Genomic DNA, 7,922 nt, shown 5'->3' with positions numbered 1-7,922 from the left:
GAATCGGTGACAACCCTGGCAGAGGAACAACACCCACTGGTATTGTGTTTGACTTTGTGCCGAGTATGCAAACACACCTCTCATTTTGGTCAAACAAGGACTAGATGGCTCGTAGCAATGACCCTGGTACCCCATTTTCCCACATTCCCCTCCACAAGACTCCCAATGGGATGTGGCCGATAGCTTTTTCCAAGTCCAGAGGACACATGTAGACTGAATGGGCAATAATAATAATAATAATAATAATAATAATTATAATAATAATAATTATAATAATTATAATAAGACAAAGGACAGGAGGGCATGCTCGAATTATTATAATTATTATAATTATAATAATTCGAGCATGCCCTCCTGTCCTTTGTCTTAAAAATGGGAACTACCACCCAGGTCTGCCACTCAACAGACACTATACTCGACTTCCTGAGAAGGCATGTTCACCAAGACAGCCCAACAATGTTATGTTAAGATAAGAAAACAGTCTCCTGGATGTAGTTTTATATTTCAATGTATCCTCAAAGAAAGGTTTATGAAAATGCACACACACACCAGTTTGGACATAAGTGCCCCACCAATGATGTTATATCCTAAACGTATTGTTTAGAAAAAGAAACGTGGTGAGGAAAATACCTTAAAATGACTCAAGGTTCAGTCAAAGTTCACATGTTTGTGAACACGTGTCTTAGTGGGAAGTTAGTGGTTTTTTGACCCATCCACCATCCCCTACAAGACCACTCATGTCTCCTTACTGCTTCCTTGTTTACTTTCATCAGCACACAATCACTGACTCATGATTACAAGGGATATGTACGAATTTTGGTGCATTACTTTCCGTACAAAAACATATGAACAGTTCATTAGAACAGCCTATAGATTTACTGCACTGACTCAATGTGCTCATCTCCCTCTTGGCAAGAAAGTGTTTTATTGTACTTCCTAAAATGTTCCCTTAAATCTTCAAAATATTATGGTCTTGATTCTCAGTTTCAAAGCCCAAAACAAGATCACTGCAAGCGGTATCTGAATAAGTTCATAGATGACATAAAATTTGTCGTTAGGAAGTGTTTTATGTTTTTTATGGAGAGGCGCAAGTGCATCTCCGAGGTATTTGTAACCTCAGAAGTCAGTTTCACTTCACTGGTGACGTGTTTGTGCCTTGTTGTATTCTGGGTGTTGCATCCTGCTGCTGCGAGTACAAAAGTGGATTCAAAGAGGCCTTTTTCTAAAAGCAGAGTTCCCCCCAGATCTGTCTTCCTGTTTACACCCATTCTCACACTTGCACACGCACACACATGCACACACACACACACACACACACACACACACACACACACACACATATGTAAATCATCAGTTTGAAACCTATACTTGATGTTCATTCACACAGTATTCATATCCCTCACTAGCTGCGTGCTAATAAGAACACACACACCTGGGCAGATTTATTATTTGTATTCATGTCAATATTTCACGCTGCATACTGTTATTATGTTTTTCCTCATGTTTTTGCCTACTGTGTGACCTCCCACAATGCATCAGTAAGCCATCTGAACTGTCTCTAAACAGGATTTCCTGTGACATCATCAGCCTCTGCATCTCCTGTTGTATGAAGCTTCTTTTATTTACATCCAGGCAAAGAATGAATCTTAATGTGGTACGTAGGGTTGGTTTGATTTACTGGCATGTCACTAAATGGTACATCTATTCACATCACACACTTACCTTTCTGTAGACACAGAGGCTCCTCTGGCTCCAGGACAGACTGGATCACAAGCAGGAGACAGAAATAGCGTCTGAGGGAGGACAAGGATTCAGATGAGTCACGCTGGACCCAAGAAAAATAATCCCACCACACCACATAAGGAAGTTGCTTGAAGCTGTTGGAGTTTTTTTTTTCTTTTTGAGGAAAGAAAGTCAGCTTTGAGAAGGTGGCTTCACCCTTTGTTACATAACGTCACGGTGAAGGATGAGGTTGAAAAGGTAACAATGAAAGTAGACACAGGCTGAGACTAAAAACTCGAAAGGTTTCTTTTAACATTTTTGTCGATTTGCTCTTTCTTTTTCTACAACACAAAGGTATGTTTCTACAGATTATATTGAAAGAGAAGAGAAAAAAAAGGGGACTGCATGATATAAAGGAAAAGATCCTTTCAATAGAGATTCTGGTATATTGTGTTCACCTTATTGGATAGTGGATTGCCATTTTCTGAAAATGTTCCAAAAGTCTGAAGCCCTGTTAGTCTGAAAAATGTTCCAGGTGACCCTTATACACACCCCTGCAGTCAGAAAAACCAATCACATGAAAAACAATCTTAACATTTTAAGTTTGTGTAAACAGCAGACATGTTACATTTCTACATTATTTCGTAGGTGATATCTTTATGTATTCTACGAAACCATTTCTCAGTAATGCTGTGGTAAAGGTGTGGTTAGGTACAAAAAAACACTTGGTTATGGTGAGGAAAAGATCATATTTTGGCTTAAACATCCATGATTGATTAAGGTTATGATTAAGGTTAGGCCATTAGAAAAGAAGGGACGGGTCAATGAAAACACCCAGGTTCAGTGGCTCAAATGCTGCTGGAAAACATCACAAAGGGTTGGTAAAAAAACACCTAGGATGGGTGGCTTAGATGCCACAAGGAAATGGGTTGTTATTTTTGGGTTAACATGCAGTCGTAGAAGTGGGCGTCTGGTCCAGTGGGACATTTTTTAGACTAATTTTGGCTGTCAGAATAAGAGCATGGCATCATTAGTTGAGCAGCTCAGCATGCTAAAATTTTTTAATTAGCTCCAAGCACACAGCTGTGACTAACGGATACGTTATTAGTTTTGCAGGTTTCTGGCAATAAACCGAAGTATTGGACCAACTGAAAGGTCAAAAGTCTGTGGGCTTGGGAACAAAGAATGTCAGTACAAAAGTTCAATCCACCCAATAGTTGTTGACTTATTTCACTTAGCAAAAAAGTTGTGCATGGAGTCACTCTCCTAACTTATACCTATATCTCCTAACATAAACCTAAGCTTTATGTAAACTGGCTTTCTCGTCGTTGGATTTTATTTTGAAGAAGTAGCTCTATGTGTTGTTTGATCAGTAATGGTGACACTGTCCACGCTTCTGCAATCCTCTAGGACTTGTATTCATTCCAACAAACTTCATCTACTGCTAGAAATGTAAAATACATCACTTTTTTTACAGCATGATCAATCCTTGAAAAAACTCGGCACTGTGCCCTTTAGAACATCAACTATATAAAAGCTTTTATGAAGTGGCGTCAAATTGATTCCTCCTTTTATGAATTAATTTATATACAAAAGCGGTGTTTTATTACTTGTCTGCTGGAATCGCAAAGAATAAATGTTCAGAGTTATGAAAGTGAGTGTTTTGCTAGCATTTTAAAAACTCAACGAAAAGTTATGCTGTACTTCTTGTGATTTACACAGCCCATAAAGTGAATTAAGGTAAACATCATCATTGGATCTCAGTGAAGTTGGGGTGAGAATTCAGAGAAACTGCACATCCAGTGATCACTTCAGGTGCTGCCTGTGTCATTACCCTTCAATAAAAGCCTCATTAGACACCTGTTACCAGGCAACCAGAGCTGTTATAAAGTGAGACGGTCATTTTAAGACGTTTAGTGCCTCTTAGAGTCTACATGAATGTGCCCTTAAAGCTCTTAAAACACAGAGTAGCTGGCTTTGTTTAGCAAGCAGTTGCACAGGATGCTGGTAACAGTGCCAGTAAAACTACTGTAGCTTCTATGGTTTGCTATGGACTGAAACATTTTACATTTATTCAAACACAATGTTTTGGAAAATTAACCAGCATGAACTGTAAACCTAAATTCACAGCCCTAATTTGAGGGAAGGTTTTCATCTACAGCACAGTGACAAAATGCCCCTGGGTTGACTTGTTAATATTTAAATCAAAGGAAAATAGTGGTTTTGAACTTGAATAAAAAAGAATAACTCTTACTCATATTAAGCTGTGGGATTTAAATAATTTCAAGCATAAAACATTAAATTCACTTTGCTTTTTGATGGTCTTATTGACTCTCGGCAAAACAACAGGGCTCACATACCCATTTTAGAGGCAATGTGTGTGTTTGTGTGTGTGTGCATGTGTTTAAGTCCTCATGAGTTATAATCAACATGTCAGCAGCAGCCTTTGGCTTTTTCATTTAGTATCCTTATAAAGGCCTTAGGGGCTGCTCTGACAGTTGGTCTGCTCTGCATACAATGTGTTGCACAGAACAGATTGCACAGACCTTTCAGGTGCACGCTAGTGCACACACAAACACAAAGAGCCTATATGATGACAATAGTGTGGTGTGAATCACATTAGAGCAGGTGTGCCGTCAGCTGAAGGTATGGACTTGTGTCCTACAGACCCCCCTTACCCCTCAGGGAATCTATATAGCTGCTGCCAAGTCTTTGTATCGAGCCGTCAACACCAGGGAGAGGAGAAACAGTCGAGTGTCACAGAGGATGAAGCAGTTGAAGGTGAATCTGCCCCTCGAGGATATCTCAACCTCAATGCATTCCTGCAGTATTTGTATACATGTGGCAAAATAACCAGCTTGTTTTTGCATGGAAAAACACTGGGATGTTGGGTATTTGTTTCTATCTTTAGAAAATTATAGATGAATTGTTAATTTTATTTCATTTTATTTTTTCTTTTACTTTTGATAGTAGATGAAGAAACATTAACTGTATAAGTTTTATATTTGCACACACACACAAGCCGAATGCCTCGGGGGTTGCAGAAATGACTAATTATGTGTTTAAATATGTTTGTGTTTTAATGTTTTAGTAAGACAGGATTTGAACAGAGTATGTTTGGAGAAGAGCAGTGTAAGGACAAACTGTGTGGAGGATGTATCAACACAGAGGGATGTAGAAGTACATTTGTTTCTTTTTTTGCAAATGGATAACCTGTATTTAGATAATTTTTTTTTAAAATCAGGCTGTAAATGTAAATTAAACTTGAAATGAAACTAATTTATGTAAAAACAGATGAGAACAACTGTTATATCTAATTCAACTTTAAAGTCCCACTGGAGGTTTAATATCATTATGCAAAACACATTCACATTGTCCTTTTACCAGTGCTGAGTACAAAGAAATGATTTATGTCTGCCAAGGATTTGCAGCATCAAAAAATGCTCCTTTGAAAAAGTACAATGCTTTACTTGGTGATATGTTTTACTTTTTCATAGTCATAAAACTGTAATTTCAAAGGAGGTATCATGTCACATGTGCTCAGTAGTAATACCTGTCACCGATGTGTGTGTATTAATAATATTTAAATAATATTTAATATTATTGTGCATTGACACAAAGTATTTTTGCAGTTCAGCAATCACTGGGTGCCTTAAGTTGCCATGGTGACCTACCAGAATCCCACTGGTACTTTGTTTGAGTGATGGACACATGGTGGTGAGCTGTGTGGATTTGCATGTAAAGGCACAGCAGTAAGAAAGAGATAAGATTTCAATTTGATAATGTGAGAACCTGCCCTGTGACTTCAGTTGGTGTAAACTGAAAGGAGAGGAGCTGCCATCGTCAAGGAGTGTGGAGACATGTGCATGTGTGGTGACATATAGTATACACTCTTATGTAAATGCAAAGTAATCCATGAGAACTCTGGAAATCTAAAAGGCTATTGTCATTCGATTATTGTCACCATTGCTTTAAAGCTTAGGTAGGCAATTTTATTTTGGTGTCATTGGGCAAAAATCCAATAATAAGCTTCAAGTTAAGTATAGTTTAAGTGGCCTGAGAGAAAACTAGATTGCTGCACCTCCTTGTGGCTCTGTTTTCAGGCTTTAGAAAATCTAGCCTCTGATGGGAGATTTTGGCCAATCACAGGTCCTATCAGAAAGAAGGGGGTTTTTATTGGCTGTTCTAGAAAAGTAGAAATGCATGCATATCCCTTTGGTGGAAGCTTGATTTAAATGCGGAAAATCCTGGAGAGAAAATTACTTTTCCAGCACTGGAAACAACTGCTGACACTGCTAAGCAACCCGAAAAAAGAAAGACAGATTTATCAAAAAGAGAGTCAAAAAAAAAATCTGACAATAAACAAAATAAAATGTGTCAGGATTGGTGAAGTGGTACAGTGATAGAAGAAAAATGCAGAGTTTAGCCTGATACACAAAATAGAGAGAGCATAGGGCAAAGAGGAGCTGAGCGAGTGAGCTGAGTGCAATTCTACAATGAAATTTTTTTTTGCTTTTTGCCTTTTTCAAATTTCTGCCTACTCTAGCTTTATGCCGAAAACATAGTCAGCAGAGCAAATGCTGAAGGTGTAGCGAGGAGCAAATGATGTCCCTATGAGGACAAATGGATGATTTCAGTGTGGTTGTGTTATATATCATTATAAATGATGGTTGCTGGCATTAAGCCATGTCCCGATTTCTTTCACTATGCAGAGCTCCCTCCCTTGTCTTCACTGTCTGGATGCTTCAAGAGGAACTAACTGTATCTTGGTCGTCTGCAAGAGAGAAAGACAATCCAGAAAAAGAGACTCCAATCATTCTTTATCCTGTCAGAAAGCGCACGAAGAAATGCACTATGGATTTTACCACCAAAAATGACCTGAAAGCTAAATGGCTTAAAAGTGTTTACGCCAAAGAAATGACTACTTTCCTCTCTGACACAGTGTGACGGCAGGCCAGCACTTTAAATTATTGAGCGAACACGAAGAGCGTAACAGGACTACAAGGAAAAACAAGGCTTTAAAGGATGGAATCTCTAAATGTTCCACCTGTGACACTAAACTGTCAGTTTAATTTGTAAACTTGGGAACTGTACCCATCTCCATTTTATTTTCAAAAACCACAAGACATTTTCGCTGCATCCAACCTTTCTGTTCCTCCATTTGCCCTGAGAGATCAGGTTGATGGTCCATGCTATATTCTGAAAAACCTCCGGTAGATCTTACATAAACTAGAATATTGCAGATATGAAGATAAAACCTTAAAAAGGTACAATTTGAAAAAAGTATCCTGATAATATTTTTGGTTGTCCTTCAGTCATATCCAAATAAATATGAGGAAGAAACATGCCAAATTATATAAATGTCCCCTCAAAAAAATCACTTTTTTTTCTTTTTCTTGTATCTCAGGCCTTCTGTAAATGTCTGTAAATGTAAATGTTGTATTTAATTGGTCCCAGCATGTAATGTGTCTGCCTTCAATACAGCAATTTTGGAGTGTGAATAAATCGCTCAATTACTTTCCCAGTCTCCCTCATGTTTCCACCTCCCCTGTCTGTTTACCTGCGTCTGTGTGTGTTGTGGGTGTAGCTTTTCCACACCTGGCTCCTGATTCAGTCTCCACTCCTGTTTTCAATCAGCTCATCACCATGCAGTAAAAGAACCCAGGGGCATCACTCACTCATCTCCAGATTGTTTTGCCAGATTCAGTGGTTTTTACTTCTCAGCCGCTCAGCATCTTTGTACTAGAGCTTTTTCTGTGTATTTTTTGAGCTGCTTATTGATTATTATCTTCTGTGCCTGAGATCACCAGCGTCCACTTCCACTAATACTCACCACCAACATCCGCTCCATTAAAGCCTGCCAAGCGAGCCCTTATGCTCATACGTTGGTTTTCCACAGCCCCAGCTGGTCTCAGATTCTCCTCTTCCTCTCAGACCTGCCTGCCCATGCCAACCCCAGCTTCCTCCATTCCCCCAGCTACCCTTTCAAATAAATCCACCATTAACATCCACGCTCCTGTGTCTGAATTTCCTTTTGGGTCCTAAGAACACAATGACTTAACACAGAAGCTCCTTGAAAGTCCAGCACTGTAAAACCTGATAAGTTCAGGATAGTTAAAAGTTTTGTGGAAACTAATTACCTCAAAATATTAAGGTCAACTAACTTTCTGCAGTGTAGAATCACCTGAAAATGAAAACAG

At 38.8% G+C, this 7,922-nt stretch overlaps 1 long non-coding RNA gene across 1 annotated transcript; it reads left to right on the top strand.

The window, feature by feature from the left end:
- Positions 1 to 1,563: 1,563 nt before the first annotated feature.
- LOC148186017 (uncharacterized) lies at positions 1,564 to 7,709 on the top strand. Its single transcript, XR_015775360.1, has 3 exons — positions 1,564 to 1,654; positions 1,733 to 1,879; positions 6,435 to 7,709. It is a non-coding gene; the product is annotated as an uncharacterized LOC148186017 (long non-coding RNA).
- The last annotated feature ends 213 nt before the right edge of the window (positions 7,710 to 7,922 follow it).

Source organism: Plectropomus leopardus, chromosome 21 (genome assembly GCF_026936395.1).
Source record: "Plectropomus leopardus strain MGB_pleo_1.0 chromosome 21, ASM2693639v1, whole genome shotgun sequence".
Taxonomy (NCBI): Eukaryota; Metazoa; Chordata; class Actinopteri; order Perciformes; family Serranidae; genus Plectropomus; species Plectropomus leopardus.
The sequence above is the reverse complement of the archived record's forward strand: the minus strand, read 5'-3'. Positions and strand labels throughout refer to the sequence as shown.